We start from the raw sequence: 18,431 nt of genomic DNA, 5'->3' as shown, positions 1-18,431 counted from the left end.
GGTGTAGCCTTTAAGATCCTTATCCTAGCTGCCTGGAAGCCAGTATTCTGCTAGCACACTTCAGGTGAAGATGTGGAATTCTCAGCTCCTCCTACACCATGCCTGCCTCGATGCTGCCATGTTCCCACCTTGATAATAATGGACTGAACCTCTGAACCTGTAAGCCAGCCCCAATTAAATGTTGTTCTTCTAAGACCTGCCTTGGTCATGGTGTCTGTTCACAGCAGTAAAACCTTAACTAAGACAGCCACCTTCTTACATTTCCTTTAATTTTCTATCCACTGATCTTCACTCTGACCTTCTGCCATATCCTAGCATCACCTTGTTGACTGTCCAGCTCTTAACCTGCCATTGTTGGCCACGGCCATGCCTCACTGCCTATTGTGTTTGAAGCTCTCCATGAAGTTCCCTCTGAGGACTGACCTGCTACCTATGACCTGGTACTGAATGCTTCCCTTTGTTTCCTCTTTGTTTCCTTTGGAGCACTTAGGAATTATGAAGGTTGGGCTTTCGCTTGAAGACCTGTAGTCTTTTACCTGCTCCCTGGACACAATCTGATGAGTAAATCTTCCACATTTTCAGGGCTGGGCCATAAACAGATTCTGGTCATACTTCCATACACATCTACTCCTTGGGTTCTCTGTCTGATTCTGCTTGCACAAGATATAGGCTTCACAAATGTGCAGCTTATACACCCAGCCTCAGCTTTTGTCTCCAGGTATCTCCTTTCCTGTCTGTCCCCCACTCTTCACCCCAGGAGTCACCTGTGACCCACTTTCTATCTATCTTTCCCTGTGTCAGTCAATAATTAGTTCTTCTGACTTTTTTTAATACAAATTTATTGCTAAGAGAGAGAAGGCTGTGTGAGTTAAGTCCTGTCTCTCCCCCACCTAGGAAACATGAACTCCAGGTAGACAATAAGTAGTAAGAAACACAAAAGCGTTTAAACACCCATGTTTGCTGAGAGTCCAGACATTGTACTGATTGCATCCAAGTGAGTGTCCTCTCCTCACAGTCTACAGAAAAAGACTCCCAGAGGGAAGAGAGAGAAAGCCTTGCAGACCCATTCCACTCATATTCACCATATTCTTTGAGGGGAGTTGAATAGTTGTCATCCACTCACAGATTCAAATCTCTCATCAAACTACACATGACACCAGAGGACTCTGAGTTAAAAAATAATGTTCAGGGTGCCGCTTTAATTAGATGAAGCTCAAAATACATTTCTGTTGTTGATCTGTTACTGCAGTTTTACCTTCAGAACTCATTTGCCTGTGTCCTTTATGGGTGAGGAACAGGGACATGTCTGCTCAGACGGCAACATATGGAAACACGATGAAAAGCCGAGTGTGTGATGTATGGATGTGTAAATTGTACAGAGAGTTCCAGGGAAAGGGGTGTCTGGCCAGAGTCATCATCAACAGTGATTAGAAGAGGGAATTAATTATTACCCTGGAGTTTGAGCTTGCTGCTTGTTACCCAGTGACCTTGAGCACAGGAACCTGCCTTCTAACTCTTACTTTTCTCCTAACATAATGCGGAGCGTTTGACCTAGCTTTCTGAGCTTTATTCTAGTATCAACACTGCTACAATCCACTACTCTCTTGTTCATTGAACTGATTTACCAGCTTAGTCAGTCATTATTTAGTGAATAACTCATCAGTGAGCCTGTCTTTTAGGGTGGAGATTTTGTACCCGAGAATGGGCCTCTGTCTGGAGTGCTGAAATCTACCTTTGTGCCTTGTACCTCCACTTAAAGAGGCCTCTGCAACCCTAGAATCTCTGAAAAGATCTTTCCTGAGTGCACATTACAGTAAGAGTATTGTTAGTATACTAAGGTTAGTACACACACACACACACACACACACACACACACACACTCGCCTATTAGTTGCTCTTACAAAATACCCATCGAAAGCAACTTAAGTAAGGAAGGGTTTATTTTGAGAGTACAGCCTGGCATGGTGGGAAAGGCATGGTGGCAGGGACATGGAGCAGCTAGTCATGGCTCATCAACAGTCAGGAAGTAGAGAACAATGAAGCAGCTGCTCAGCTCAAGGAGTGAATGATGTCATCTTCATTTAGGTTGGGTTTCCCTACCTCAACTAACCTAATGGAGACAATCCCTCACATACCTGCCTGAAGACCGACTTCCACTGTGAGTCTAAGTCTTACCAAATTGAAAAATAAGACTAACCATCACAGTGTGTGTGATCTTGGCCAGCGGTGTGAGGCTCAGCCATCTCTTTCACGTTTGAAACTCAAAACACCTCCATTCCAAAAGCCTGCTATCATCACTTCTTGATGTCTCCTTCGTTCTATTTTCTTTTTTAATTGTAATTGGCTGTGGCTTGAGCTTCTAGGTAGTGAATCTCAGACCACAATTGACCATCTGGTTCTGTGGAATTGATTCCTAATAATGGCTTTTGGTAACTCTGGTAATCCCAATATCAGCCAGGCAGACCTGGGACAATTCTAGATGAACCTGAGAGGAGATATATCAGGTATAGGACTACACTGGGGCTTGTTGGTGGGCACAAGTGTGGTCATCAGGCCCAAAGTTCCTAGGAAGACAGCTGGGCCTTCCTTGTCTGTGTCCCACAGACTTTTATGTATCCCTGACTTGGTTGTAGGTTGCTTTACTACATTAGATAGGAATCCTAAGAGAAACAGAACCAGTAGATTGTGTGTGTGTGTGTGTGTGTGTGTGTGTGTGTGTGTGTGTGTGTGCATGCACATGCACCTGTAGGTTTCATTTTAAAGAATTATAATTATGGAGACAGGCAAGAGAAAACTGGAAACAGGCTGAAGATCTTGCCTAGAAGAGCTGGCATTGTAGTGGGTATCTAAAGTCTCTATGTCCTGGACCCAGCCTTGGAAGATGGCTCTGATACTGAAGGTGTTTTGGTTTGACCGATGGGCCATGAGGAGTGAATGTGGGATCGGTGACTTCCTTAGTCAGTATCTGCTCTTTCTTGTTTCATTTACATATCATTGGTCATGGTCAACTTCATCTCACCTCTCCTCAAGTCAGTACATCACTAGGAGATCCATGAAGGTGGGCTCTTCGGTCCTTGCCTAGGCTAGTTTCTGCTCTCCAGAAGAATCAAAGCAGCCCTAACCTTGGCAAATCAGATGGGAAGGACCAGGATGGAGCCAGACATGGAAACACTGGCCTGTAAACGTAACAATGGAGAGTTCCAGGAAGGTGTTGAATTTGAGATCAGAGTTCCTCTACAGCAGGGGTTCTCAACCTTCCTAATGCTGCCACCTTTTAGCACAGTTCCTTGTGTTGTGGTGACCCCCAACCATTACATTATTTGTATTTCTACTACATCACTGTAAGTTTGTTGCTGTTATGATTCATAACATAAACAGTTTTGTGATAGAAGTTTCCCAAAGGGGTCCCCTCATCACCTACAGGTTGAGGACACTACTCTACAGAGTTAGTTTCCTATTAGCTTATGTTATGTGAGATCTTTGAAAGGGTGTGTAGGGAGTGATAGTTCAGTGGGTAGAGGTCCCTCTCAAAAAGCCTGATGATCTGACTTCAATTCCTGGGTCCCACCTGGAGAAAGGGGAGAACTGACTCCTGGAAGTTGCCCTCTGATCTTTGTGGCATGCCCCTCTGTCATTTTCAATGGTGACTGTCCCCTTTTCTTCTCCTGTTCTTCAAGAACCCACAGTCATATTAGGTCATGTCTTCCTTCCAACTTGACCACAGCTAAAGATTCAATTTCAGATATGATCGATTCATCCAGTACAAGGGGCTCAGGGCACTGACTCATCTTGGAATGGACATATTTAATCTACAGTGGCATCTCAGATACCCATGGCAAAGGGCCAAGAAATGAAAGCTGGCAGTGTCTCCCCCTTCCCCCTTCTCACCAGTAAACTGCTTAGCACAGCTCAAATTGCTTTCCACATTACATATTTAAAATGACTCTGTCCCACCCCATGTGAAGGGTAGGAACTGAGAAATTATTTAAAATTCAGATTTGTACCAAACCTTCCTTGTAGCAGCCAGAGCAAGGCATCCTTTCCCCTGCCACTGTCTTCACACATTCTGATGGAGATGAAAATACATTCTACTTCAAAGAGTAAATCAAACCAGCTGCAAATCAGAAACATTCAACAGCCGTCTAATTACGCATTAGGTGGCTGCCGTTGTTTAATTTTCTTAAGTAATATTTAAAATGCCTGCCTGGATTTGGCATGATCCTGTTCCCACTGGAATACTTAACTATTTGAGAAATAACCTTAGTTTGTCTCTCAAAGTACAAACTCATGGGAGACCAGAAAAGGGGAAATTTAATTTCAAGATGCAACATTATTAAGGGATTGCATGCTGGAGCCAAGTTTAGGATAAGTAAAATCAAAGACCAAACCTGTGTGGCCATCACTGAAGCCGTTGCTGTCTGGTTCAGCTCCTTGGCATTGGGTGTGTACAAGGGAGACTTCAAAGTGCACGACTTTGAATCATCAGGAACCACAGGAATAGACATGAGGACCGATCATTGGTTTCTATCAAGGAACCCAGCACAGGGTTGAAGCTGACTGGACAACCACTAGGCAGCTCCTGGGTGAATGCAACTGACCTCAGAGGTGATTAGGACCAGCCTCCATCATTCACTGGTCATTTCATGTTTTGTTATACAATAAACACAGGTAAGCCTTTACCATGCCAAATGAATAGATAGATAGGTAGGTAGGTAGGTAGATAGATAGATAGATAGATAGATAGATAGATAGATAGATAGATAGATAGCTGGATGGACGGATGATGCAAGGACAGACAGATGTTCAAGACTGAAGGCAAGGGAGTGAACTGAGAGCTACGGTGGACTGAAAGAGTTGCTTCAGAATTATGCCTTGAGACTTAAATCCAAGTGTGTTGCTACTAGTATGTGCGGACAGTAGGGATCATGAACTCTCAGGAATGGCATTGATGCCTGTGGAAGACATGGCAGCTCCCTCTCTGTGCCTGTCTGCCTTTCTTTACTTGATCTCTCTTTCTTTCACTGTCTCTCACTATCTCTGCTTTCTTGTTTGTCTCCTTTTATCTCTTTCCATCTCCCTTCTCTACTATGTGAGAACCCAACAAGAAGGCAGCCATCTACAAGTTAAGCAGCACCCCCTTACTAGACAGCTGTCTAGCTTCACGACCTGTCCTTCCCTTGCTTCTGTGGCCAAATGATGGAAGAGAGCAAGTTGGGGAAGTAAGGAAAGATTTATTTGGCTCATAGTTTGAAGATAGAGTCCATCTTGGCAGGGAAGATGTAATTTGTGAGAAATGTTCTAGACATGACAACCCCTATCACATGGTCACATGGCCACATGATGATGTGGTCACATGGCCACATGGTCACATGGTCACATTGCATCTCCAGTCAGAGAGATACATGCTGCTGTTTTTTTTTATTCTCTCTCTCTCTCTCTCTCTCTCTCTCTCTCTCTCTCTCTCTGCTCTAGGACTCAGTCTATAGAGTACACTACCCACATTTAGGATTTAGGGTGGGTTTTCCTGACTGGCTACACAGTTTGGGAAACTGTTTCCAGGTGATTCTAAATGCTGTCAAGTTGATAGTGAAGATTATCATTATACTTCTTAGGTGAAAAGTGAAAAAAAAAACCCTAGTGTTGCAATGTCTACTCTGAAAGCAGACAGAAAATGAGGCAACTATTTCACCAACATTAGATTAGAAACCATTGTGACAGACACATTCCACATTTGAGAACGAAGCCTATTGCATATGGCTTCCTCATTTAAACATCAGTGTTGTCTCCTCTGTGCCACCCAACATACAGCTCTGGAGAGAGAGCTGCCTCCTGCTAGCCTCTCTCAGATGTGTGTTGCCTTGTGTGTGAGGGTTAAACAGCATAGGCTTCTGCATGCCACACTGTTCTCCATGGATAGTCACAGATCACATGTGAAGCTGAGTACCAAGTCTCAGGGTTTGCTCTCTTACAGCTTCTGTGTCTCACCGGGTCAAATTTCTCCACCAAATATGATGAACTACGTCCCTCTCAGATACTGAGAGGGCGAAAATGTTTGCCATTTCTTCATTCTTCACAGTTCTGTAGGAAAAAGTTTCTGTATGAAGTTTTCTAAGTAATTTTTTCATAAGAGTTTACTGATATATTTCTCCAAGTACCATAAACTCAGAGAGACCCGTCCTAAACAAATCACATTTGCCCAGCAGACAGTAAGTAGACAAGGTATGCAGAATTCTCTGCAACTCCTATTCCCTTCAAGGAGAGTCTGTCCCAGGTGCCTGTCTTCTGGGATACTGAGGTACTCTAAGCTAATAAATGAATGTTACCCTTTAGTCGGGAAATTTTCTAAATTAACAATTCATAGTTATAAGTCTCAGAATTCAAAAGAAGCCTGCAGGTGTGGCTGCAGGTGTCACTGCTGCTTCACATGTGTCAGTAGATGGCAGAGAGGAGAGAGGCTATGTCTTTGCTCAGTGTTCTTACCTATGAACATCTGGATGATTCGTAACCTAACAATCTCTAAAAAGAAGCTATCCTGAGATGACCACCACTCTGAAGCCAGGACCCAGACAAGGAGCTAGACTGAGATGACCACCAGTCCACCAGTCGGGTGCCAGGCAGGCCCGTTTGGGCTCCCAAGGTAGAAAGCAAGTCAGAGACTTAGAACCCCCACCCCACCTTCCTGAGACCATGGGTCTTGGACTGGAGTGAGCCCAAGACAGATCAGTGGCACTCTGGCAACCTGGACAAAGAGGAAGTCCAAGACAACCACCAGACCAGTACTATGGGGCCTGGGCAGGTGGACCAGTCTGGGGATTCAGGCAAACTATGCCCAAGTCCTGCCCAGGGCCATAATGCTTGAGGGGGCACCTAAGACCACTCCTGAGATGGCCCCAGACACCCAGAGACCCCAGGAGCCACTAAGAGTAACATATAAGTGGTGGAGAAATGGGAGAGAAACAGAAGGATGTGGGCCCTATGAAGAGAGGCAGACCTGGAGACTTGAGTGTGGTTAGAACAGACTGATGTGTGTAGCCATTGATGCCATCTGGGACCAGGTAGGGTCCTGGCCTCTGCTGCCCAGTGGGAGCCATGTCTGGGTCCTTGACCCTGCAGCAACAGGGGTCCGTTAATACCAGAGGCTAGGCAGACATCCCAGGGACATGTGCAGACACCAGCCCTCACCTGGGCATCAGGGTAGCCGACCCTGCCCTTAGCCAGCTGCAGTACTCAGGAGAGACGGCCCCTACACATTGTGGGAGAGCAGGCCCTACACCTTACTTGGGCAACAGGATAAAGCTGACCTTGGTTAAGGGGGCTGCTGGTGAGCTGGCCCTGAGGGTGGGAGAACAGGAGTGCAAGCCAGATGACCAGCTCATATACCTCTCAGGCCCAGATCCAGGGTTTTGAATTGGCCTACTCCAACATCTACCCCATTCATGAACTACTGGAACACATGAAGGGGCTGGTCCTATACATCCAGAAGCCTAAGGTCTCCAGGACACAGTGACAACAAGATATCTGAGAGGAGTCCCAGTGAGGATACAGTATTGATAGAGTAGCAGAAGCCTGAGGCCTCATACTAGACCAACGAGTCATGGTGATGAACATTTGCAAGCAAAGAGGTGTGGACAAAAGTTTATACCATGGGACACACTGTGACTCACTACAGCTTCCATAAGAAGAGTTTTTTCTCTCTTGTGGAGGAGGTTGCAAGGGTGGAGGGAGGGCATGAGAAGAGTGGGAAATGAGTGCATGTTGTGGAATTCACAAAGAACCAGTAAAAAAAGGGAAAAATAAATAAAAAGGATTCAAGAGAAGGGAGAAGTTGGAGTCTGTAATGGCGTGGTTTGTCCTGGGGATACTTGGCACAGGAAACACTCACTGCTCAACATGAGAAGATTTCTGATGGGCCTTGATGTCCCTTGCTACCTTCACAGCAATAGTGGGGAGAGAGAGACTTCTGAACTCCTCCACCTTGCACAGTGATCATTCTCCTGGGTCATGGGCTTTTTGATTTTAATTTTAATTCTTTGGGGATTTTTGTTTTGGTTTTTGGGGTTTTTTTTGTTTGTTTGCTTGTTTGCTTGGTTTTTTTGCTAATGGGATTGACTCCTAGATGGAGGAGTGCAGATCCTGAGGTGACCGTGTCAGAATCCCACAGATAAAGAATGTAGAGTTATTCGGTCTGACTCTCACTGCTGTACACTTGGCACACGAGTGTGTAGATGTGTTAATATATAGGCTCAGCTCTCTGTGAGTGTTTCGTGCTCTGACTCCTGAGTTGCAACCTGCTATGTGCAAGGAGAGACAACTACAGCAAGTGTCATGCACAGGCACAGACTTGAGTCCAGCTAAGTTCTTAGAAGACTCTCAGCTGATTCACTCTATTACTCCAACTTGGAGACAGACAATAGCTCTTTAGAGTTTGGAAACCAGAGTAGGTATATGATTGATTTGTATGCTTAATGTGGTTCTTTTCTGTCATCCCCTGAAAAGCTATTAGTAAGTCAATAAAATGTTTCAGAATTCATTGCCCACCACACATCAACAATACAGAGTGTATGTTCCACGGCGGTCAGCCATGGGAGATAGAACGGGGCCTGCTGTGATTTAAACCCTGTTCATCATATACAGAGAGAACTGTTTTGCTCTAGGGAGGCTACATTGACTTCAGAGGACCTAGGCCACTCTGAGTCCCCTCGCAAAATAGCCTGAGATCCAGAAGGCAAGTGTGGGAAGCGTCAGAACACAAAGACAGCTTTCCAAGGCTTGATCAGCAGGTTTCTTATAGCTGTTTACAAATCAAGTTCCTATTTCTCTCCTCCAAGTCACTCAAGCCTCCAGCTCAGATAAGAGGGGCATGGGGGAACTTGCTGTGCATTCTCCAGAGCCAATAGTGTCAGTCAGGTCATGCCTGCTGTGTTCCTGGTTCTGCTTGTTTTAAATGATTTCCTGAGAAGTGGTCTTCAGAGAAATCACTTTGGGATCAAGGTTAAAGTCTTTTTATAAAAATTCACAGTGATCGGATACTTATAAATACTCAATGTTGTGTGATTTTTGCCTAATCAACTCAGCAGTATTATTTATTTGGTTAATTTAGAAACATAAAATACAACTGTGTTGTTTTCTTCTGTGGTTTTTTTTTTTAGCTTGAGTGTTTTTAATATTGGCTTTGCTAAATGCTTTAATGGGCATTACAATTTCAAGGCACTAAAAGCACAGAACTGAGCAGCGTAGAGTAGTGTCTCATACTGTCTGACTGAGTCCTCTGAGACGCACACATCAGGATGTGGTTAGCAGTCAGAGAGATGGCTTGTGGTGGGACAAGAGGGGAAGAGCACAGGTAGAGAGCTGCATATCACACTGAGGTCAAGCACTGGGGGAAGGGGAATGGAGAAAGGAAGACAGGGCCGATGGAGCCTCAGGATGAGGCAGCCATGGAGAATAAATGCAGGGACTGAACTGTCCCCACTCTGCGGAGTATAGTCACTGCATGGGAACACCCAGGGGAGGGAGACTCCTTGCTCTGCTCCCCCAACACAGAGGACTAGATAGTGAGTCACAAAGCTGCAGCCACATGGCTGTTTCTTAGCTTCCTAGCGGTGAGCTGGGCTTTCCGGAAAGCAGAGGACAGTGAAGCCAATAAGTACTTACACTTTAGTCAGAAGGAAGCAAAAACAAACAAACAAACAAACACAACAAGAGCAACCAGATAGGTGTGGTAGAAGTTAGAAGAGAGAGGGAAAAAAAAAAGACACGCTGTGGCATGAACCCTGACATTTTGTTACTTTCAGTTGCTACATTCGGTTGCTTTGACAAATGGGTGATGTTTAGAGAAGATGCCTGAAGAGGGAGCCAATTACAGAGTCCAGGAATACTGCAAAGAGAATGCAGGTGCAACAGGCCTGGGGCACATTGAAGGGAAAGTAAGAAGATGACCTTAGCTGAAGTACAGTGTGGAGAGACAGCTAGGCAAGTCAAGGAGTGCCCTGCAGCTTTTCTCTGTGACCTAGAGGAAGTTAAGCAACAGGGCCCCCTTCCCAGAAAGGTAACTTGCCCTAGAGTGGCGCCCACACTCTGCCAGAATATGCAGTAGCTCAGGGCTAGAAACACCCTGGCCCTCCAACTGCTGGTGTAGGTGGGAACACAACTGCAGAGCCCAAGAGTGTGCAAAAGAAACACCAGGCCCCAGGACAACTTCTTATTTCAGTCAATTTTGGGAACACATTCCCCGAAGTTTCTAAGTTTTATCCCTGAAGCAGGCTCCACTGTGTCTACCCACATTGGCTTAATTCTTGGCTCATTTGTAGTCATGGTACTTAGAGTTCTTGGAACAACTAGGTACACCCACGCCTTCCTGTTCTCTTTGTGGTATTCTTGTTTCAGAGCATCGGTGAGTGTATTCCCTCTTCAGACCACTACCATATCCTGATTTTTCAAAAAACAAAAAAAGTTACGGGATTTGCTGGAAAGATGGATAATCCCCAAAGAATACTTTGAAAAATTCTTTGTCCCAAATCGTAGGCACTGTTTCTTCTGGGACCAATGTTAACTACATTATAAATGACTATTAATTTTTTGTTGTCAATTAATTAATAGTATTCAGCGTGATATTCAAATACATGCATATTTGTGTGCGGTAATTAAATTCACTAAGTACTCTTTCAAGGGAATGCTTGATAAGCTGTCAAATGCAGCGTGCATGGGCTGAACGAGCAATCAGCCTCTGCCCTTCTCTCCTGTTCTGGGGACACGGTCTGTTTGAAGTCTTCACACCACAGGACTCTTTCCACCTCACACAGCACTTTCCGAGCCTTTAGATAAGTTTGTAGGACATGCTGGGATCAGCTCAATTTTCCATTCTGTGACCTGTAGGATCCTAGGAAAGATGGCCTGTTTCTGCTAAATAAAGAAGGTACTCTGTAGGTTGACGTCATTATGCGGGTGTAGGCAGGTACAGGATAGAACGAGGTCTGCCATTGGATGGGAGGGAAGGATGGGCAGGAGAAAAGTTTTAGAGAGGCAGAGGAGGCCAGAGTGAGAAGGAGGCAGCCAAAAGAACATGGCAGCAGATGTTAAGATTCTTCTTTGCGTGTGGATACAGGTTATTATGACTGTTCTGAAGGGATGGGTGTGTACAGGATTCTGTGCTGTCTAGATGGGCAAATTATATCTTATCAATTGGATCAGAAGTTATTATGTGATGTGTTCTTTCACGTGGTGACTTAATTGAGTTCAAGAGAGTATATGGTGGTGGGATGCACTGGGCCTGCCACAGAATTGTGATGTGTATGTCTGGAGTGGTGGAAACCAGCCAAGAGAGGTGTGAGTGAGGGCAGGGCAGCCTGACAGGGTGTTACATTGGAATGGCTTACAGACAGTGGGTCAGAAAGTACATGGGGGTAGCATATAATTAGCACTAATTCCAATGGTCCACTGGTGCTGTAACTAGCAAGTGCTACCGCCAGGGTATGGACAGGAAACACTCTGCAACAGTACCTAACCTCTCCAGAGTATGGCAGCTTGCCCAAGGTATGCAGCTCACAAGCATTGCACGTGCTTTTGCCTTGGTTCCTTTGACCCCACAGCCAGCCTGGTGTTCTCTTTTAGATGAGGTTTAGAGCCCTTTCCTAATGGTCCATGGAGAATCACATGTAAATTGCATGGGATCTATCAACTGTCCTGTCAATTTCTAATATTGTATCAAGCATCTCATCTTAAGAAGTAACATGTCTGTCACCGAGCACAGTCTCTTTTCATCACTATGAGAACAAAGCCTGCATGTGCATGGCCAAGGCGTGAAGTGGTGGAGAGCTTTTCCCTGCAATAAGGGGATTAATTCCAAAGGGACAGAGCATGGGGAACGTTATTTAGACACATACACACATTTATTAAGGGTTAGCCCATTCCTGAGTATTTAAGGTTATAGAGAGTGTGCAAATGTTAAAGTGATAGACAGAAGTACCACTGGGCACGCTTTGTTTGACCTGTAGAGTTCTAGCAGAAAGGGAAAGGAAAGGAAACTGACAGTGCATTGATGTCGGAGCTGCCTCGGGAGCAGCCTGCTTCTCCTAGCATTGAAATGGGGGAATTCCAGACTGAAGGTGTTCTATTTCCCAGGAAACTGGCCATTTTATTTATAGAGGGCACACATCAATTCTTAAATTTGTTTCTAAATATTTTAGATTTTGTTTCCATTGTAAGTACGATTTCTTCTTAAACAATACTCTCCAGGTTGCTGCCGGCATGGAAGAATGTATTTGATTCTGGGGATTTTTCTTTTATGTTGTGCCAAACCTTGAAATTAAATCTAAAGTTTTATAATAGTATATTTAAGCTCCCCAAGGCTACTATTATGTTTACTGAGCGTTTGCTCCCGCCAGTTTGTGCCCTGGTTTTTGTTGCTCACTTCACAGAACTTCAGTTAAAGCAGTGAGTCTGGTGAAGCTTTTCCAAGCGCAGCTTCCAAGAAGAGAGTCTCAGGACTGAGGCTAGGGCCTGGCTAGATGAAACACAGATCTGGCAAACACCACTGTGACCGGCAGGAAGACCTCTCTCAAGTCTACCCAGGTGCCAGACGCTAGAATTTGAGAGATGCTGTGACAGTTGTTCTTGAGTATCAGCTTGACTAAATTCAGAGTTTCCAGGGAGACAAGCCTGTGGGCATGTTTGATGGCATTTCCAGAGAGGTGGAACTGAAGAACCTCTTGGTTCTTGGTTGGCAGTACAATTCCACAGCCTGCGGTTTCCCACCAAATATAAAAGGGAAAAGAAAGACTGAGCACCGATACTCATCTTTCTCTGCTTCCTGACTGTAGCATCGAGAGAACAGCTGCCCTACACCCCTGAGATCATCATTTTCCCTTTACAAAGACTACGTGCCCTTAAAGTCCAAATCAAAACAAACCCCTAATTCTTTATGCTGCTTTGGATGTGTCTTTTGCCAAAGTCATGAGGAAAATAAAGTTGCTTCTTTGCTGATGTGGAATCTTAGTTGGGAGGTTACACTGTAAACATACATTTGTCCCAAGTGAACCCACATGCATATGTGAACAAGGTGTGGAACATTGGATATAGACAGAGGCAAGAGAAGGGCAAGAGTTTCAGACCAAGAGACGCTGTCATGGTGGGACTATGTTTTTAGTCTTGAAGTGGAAGAGAGGCCCCGAATCAAAGAATACAAGCGAAGTCCTCTAGAATATGGTTAATGAAGAATTCCCAGTCCTCAGGGCACATTTACCTTCTGACCCTTCCCTTTGGCCTGATGAGATGCATTTTAGAATTACAACTCATGAAGCTGCAAAAGGAGGTGCAGGTGTTTGTCAGCCAATAAACACACTCTGGTGATCTCTTGTGTTGGCCACAGAAATTTCTGTCTCTGGAGCCTGGAGCAGCGCAGGCACAGGGCTTTGCAGCTCTCTGGGCTCTCTGGCTTCTGATGCTGTTTTCATCCTAATGTGACTCCACATAGCTGTACACAGCTGTCCCTTTTACCTGCCACTGGTCCTCCTAAGTTCAGTCAAGAGGCAGAAAAGACAAAGCCCCAAATTTCTCAGAAAGGGATGATTCATGAGAAGCCCCAGCCTAAAGCTTCCTTGCTGGCTTGCCTAGGGCTGTGCTGACTTACAGTCACACTAAAGCCCAAGCTGGCCCCATATGGCTTCTCCTAGGTAGAGGTTGTGGGCACAAATGGCTCTTGGCTCTGAAGGGGCTATCAGGGACTAGGTGGTTTCTCCTTCTGCATTGAAGGAGCACTCACCTTCAATGTCATTGCCCTAAAGAATTTCCTTTAATAAGCACCTAAAGTGTTAATGCTCTAACTCACTCCTGGCCTGAGTCAGCCAGGGAGTATTCCTGCTGGGTGAATGAGGAATGCTGGGGGCCGAGGAGTCTGTCTTCATTGAGACTCATCAAGGATAGCATCCTCTCATGACCCCAGTGTCCTGCGCATGACAGGCAATGCTGTCTGAAAGTCCACATATCTCAGACTCCACGGAGGGACTTGATCACAATGCTTGGTGGTTCAGAGTCTCCATTCCTAACATGTGCTGGGTACGGCCTTCAAGTTCATAATAAAAAACAGAAAACAGACAAACAAAAACAAGTCCTTGACTAGAGCTAAGAAAGCAGGGTCTTCTGTGGCATACTTGAGAGGTAGGATGCTACTATTAGTACCCCTGCACCAGCACTAGGTTCAATGCTCTTGTTTGACTGCCAGTTTTAAGGCAGTTTCCAACACTTTCCTGGTTCTAACAGTGCTTACAGTAATAAGAAAAAGTTTTACATATGGGCTACCTTGTGACTAGACACTGGTATTTGTTTGTTATAGGGATGTGTGAAGTGTGTACATTTTGGTGATGTATGTGTGTGTGTGTGTGTGTGTGTGTGTGTGTGTGTGTGTGTATACCTGTGATTGTTGGGGTGCATGTATGTATATGTATGTATGTGGAGGCAGGTATGTGTGTTGAATGTCTTCCTATTGCTTTCCATCTTTTGAGACAGAAGTTTTCTGAACCTAGAGAGCAAAAGTTGGGTAGACTAGATGGCCAGTGAGCCTCTGGGTCCTCCCATCTTTGTCATTCCAGCTCCATTTCCTGTGCTGAAGTTACAGGTCCATGCCACCACATCTGAACTTCTGTTCTTAAAATGAAGTTGCGGGGTTCCTAAGCCAGTATTCATGCTTGCATGTCAAGCACCTTACTGGTGGCACCACCTTTCCAGGGTTTTGAGCATTTCTTCATGAATATAGAAACAATATTGCTATTTAAAGAATTTGTGCATTGGGGTACAGAGTCAAAGGTCAACTCAAGAGCATCTGGTAAACCTGTCAACCCATTGCCCTTGCTGGAGTCAGGACTGGTTCAGAAGTGGTCTGGTTCACCTGAGATGCTGTGTGCTAACTCTCAGAGCCAAGGCCCATGTGCTGAACACACCTCTTCATGTGTGTGTCAGTTCAAGTTGGTCCTCACGTGTTTCCAAGGGCATCTTAGAAGAGAATGAGGGGAGTTGGTGCTCCATGGCGGACTGTGCCATTTTAACAAATTTCTTCATCTGTTTCTCAAATTTATGCTCTTCTTTTATTATGCTTTCTTTGAATATATTACTGGATGCAAGGTGTCATACGTTTGAGATTTTGATTCTTATCATATAGGAAAGTTGGTCCTAAAATCTCATATGCATGCCTTCAAATATCAATGTCTTCTTGAAGTGAGGCAGGCATTCACATATCTTAGATAAGACCCACCAAAATAATAATTTTCTATTAAATATTAACTGTTCTTGAGCAGGAAGTGAAATCAAACACTACACTAAGGGGAAACAGAAATGCGCCCCATTTAACTCACAATAAGCAAAAATGGATGCGACTCTGACTGGTTCTGAAAAGAGATTCTTTGCTTCCATTCCAGCAAAATGCATCCTGGGGATGTTTTCTTGTTCACAGATGGCCAAGAGAAAGTGACGTCTGACTTACCACCTGCCTCCTGTGCTTCTTGGCCCTATGTTCCTTTAGTGTCAGGGATAGTATGATGGCCCCCATAGTCTGTCACAGCTGGTGATAGACAGAATGGGGAAGGCCTGGGAAGTAGAAGATAAAAGAGTGTCGTTCTATTGCTAATGTGGTGAGCAAGTTAGGTTCATAGTTGTAGGTACAGAATGGTCACAGTTGGGTTTGGGCTGACACCATGAGGAAAAAGAATATGATACACTAGTAGATAATTGCTCAGGGTAGAGAGAATGTACCCCAAAACTGGAGGAAAGACAGGAGGGATAGAGGCTGGAGAGAGGCCATGAGACAGACATGGCTTCCTTGCCAAAATCTCCTCAGGTCCACATGACCAGCTGACTTTTACAGCAGATTGCATTTCAGAACAACCATCCACAGTCAGTCTTATAATTAAGTAGGAAAAATGGCTGGAGGCAAGGAATGAAGAGTCTTGGGACCTTGCTCACACATATCCAACACTGCACAAGGAAAAGACTGCTAATGTTCCCTAGACCAGAGAATCCTGTCCTCTCCTTACTTCTGTTCATTGAAATCCCTCAGCCAACTGAGAAGTGGGGAGAGACTTCCAAGCCACAGAGTTCAGAGACAAATATAAGGCATCCTGTAGGAGGGACAGCTTTTTCCTAGACCCTAGACACACTGTAGTGCTGAGAGAGTAAGCTTGGCATAGATCGCTGTCAAACAGAGACCTGCCAACATCTCCGGCACCAGGGAGATGTTGCTGCTTTGCCATAGTTTGTATACTTTCTATTTCAAGGTAGTTCTGCTGTACCATTTTGGAAGTGAGGGTACTCATCCTTAGGGAAACTTGAGAGCTGATCCAAATATTCCTTATTCAAAAAAGTGATTTGGAATAAAATATATTTATCAGTTGGGCTTTGTAGGTTATTTTTAAAAGGGGGTTATAAAACCGAGAAGGAGGTATTAGAATGGATTCTAGAGGGAGTTACAGGTTAAGTCTGTATTCAATCCAAATCCATTGTTTATATGCACGAAATTCGACAATAATAAATTAAGAAGTTCTAAAACCATAAAAGAACGCTACTTGGTAGTGTGGGCTCTGCTCTGAGGTAAGTATGTCCGGAGAATGAGCAATTGAGTAAAGTGCTCTTGTCACCTCCCCACATGCTTCCATTTATGGCTGTCTGGTGCACAGCTCAGTTGTGTCTGAGCGGCTTTGTTAATCTGTCAGTTCACCCACTGCCCTTAGAGTGATGTATGGGACGGCTTTCCCCGGGCTAAGTCAGGCACCTTTGCCCTTATTAATAGTATCATAGTGATTCAGAACACAAAGCCATTAGAATGGTAATGAAAATAAGACTGTCATTATTCCAACCGCAGAGCAGAAAACGACTGGATCTCCTGTAATTATGGACGTTTGCAGCTGCCTGGTTCCAGTTAGGAAGCAATGTGCAGAACAGAGACTACCTGGCAGGCTGCCTTTGTGGGGAAGGAGGCAGAGAGAAGCTGATGCTGGACTTTGAGAAAGCGGGACTCAGTCAGAAGAGGTTCGGCAGCTTCCCTCTGCAGTTCTGCTGGCTGTTTTGGAAGGAGGATGTTTAATCTAGCTATATCCATTCCACTGCTGTTTATCAAAATATACGTACAAGGCTTTGCCTCTAGTTCCCATTTTAAAAGCATCCCACAAAATATTCCTTTGCACTCATGATTTCTCAGTAAGTACCAGTAACCATCAAGCCTGCTTCTGGTAGCTGTGTTTTCATTTCCGGTTCAGATGGCGTGGTGTACTATGAGTTTGATGGGATTTCGAATCATCCAGGAGACACACCTCCATGAACCTTGCCTATGAACCCTGCCAAAGAAGACTAAGGGAAGTTAGCAAGACCTGCCTCCAAGTGGATACAACAGACTGCTCGTGTATAGAGGTCTAAGAAGAGAGCAATGTCATTCTTTCTGAGTGTGACTATCACTGGTGTTTTCCCTTCTTAGTGTCAGACTCCAGCTTCTTCAGTCTTCCAATGCAGACTCAAGAGCAGCAACTGTCTAGGCAGCCTCTTCAGCACCATCTCAGGAGTATATGGGCATCTGCTCTCATAGACCAATGAGCTTCTCTGCTTCTCCAATGTGCGTGAATAGCTATCATTGGACTACCCTCCTTATGGAAGTCATACATAATAAATATATTTTAATAATATGAATCCATCTTGTTGATTTTGTTTCTCTGGAGGACCCCCTAACTGAATCAGTTTCTGTTATTTCCCTATACATTTCAATGGTCCCTCATGGCAATTTCTTGAATTTAAAGAAATATCTAAAATCCCTATTTTATTACAATATCCATCCAGTATCAAAATCACACTCACCTTTGTCTTCTAAAATCAAATCCTGACCTGTACCACTAACTCCAAATCTAGAGTTCTTCAAACCAGACATGTGAGTGGTTTATATGTCACATTGAAAACCACAATCAGGAAAAAGAAATAGTTAAATCTGTAAGATTGATTCTGACTGATTTTGATATTTATACACTATGGATGTGTTTAATCCATTGCTCTAAGGAAAGGGATTTTGAGAGAACAGAGCATGTGGTTTTCAGTATAAATTTTACCCTTGGGTAGCATGGTTTATTGAGGTTGAGCTTGGTAATGAACTGTCACAGCATGAAGACTGGACAAGCATGCTCTATTCTGAAATCTGGGTTGTGTCTCTAACACCAAATTGGGCTGTGAGCTGTCAGTTGTGGTCTTCTATGGGCACAGACAATTGGTTCAGGGAATGAAAGTGATCTTTTTCACCCAAGCAGTGGGAAATCCTTGGGCTTTTTCGAAAGGCTGTTGAAGCTTTAAGAGATGGAGGACCACGGGATTGGGGGGGGGCATGTTTTATTCTTTATGAATAATGGTGTGCTTGTGTTTACAACTTTTGGTGGTCTTGTCTGGATGTTTGTTCCCATGCTCTCATTAGT

The 18,431-nt window shown here is 44.5% G+C and overlaps 1 long non-coding RNA gene and 1 other non-coding gene across 3 annotated transcripts in view; both read left to right on the top strand.

Annotated features, from left to right (window-relative positions):
• LOC134484858 (uncharacterized) overlaps nucleotides 1–17,616 on the top strand; it is a 36,751-nt gene extending 19,135 nt beyond the window's left edge. For both annotated transcript variants that reach the window (XR_010062662.1, XR_010062661.1), the window contains one exon: nucleotides 16,847–17,616. This is a non-coding gene — a long non-coding RNA (uncharacterized LOC134484858). The remainder of the gene's footprint in view (nucleotides 1–16,846) is intronic.
• On the top strand, nucleotides 6,388–6,514 carry LOC120100435 (small nucleolar RNA SNORA17). The gene has a single exon (XR_005500190.1). It is a non-coding gene; the product is annotated as a small nucleolar RNA SNORA17 (small nucleolar RNA).
• Nucleotides 17,617–18,431: the final 815 nt, after the last annotated feature.

Source organism: Rattus norvegicus, chromosome 1 (genome assembly GCF_036323735.1).
Source record: "Rattus norvegicus strain BN/NHsdMcwi chromosome 1, GRCr8, whole genome shotgun sequence".
NCBI classification, from domain to species: Eukaryota; Metazoa; Chordata; class Mammalia; order Rodentia; family Muridae; genus Rattus; species Rattus norvegicus.
This window is presented reverse-complemented; position numbering and strand designations above follow the sequence as displayed.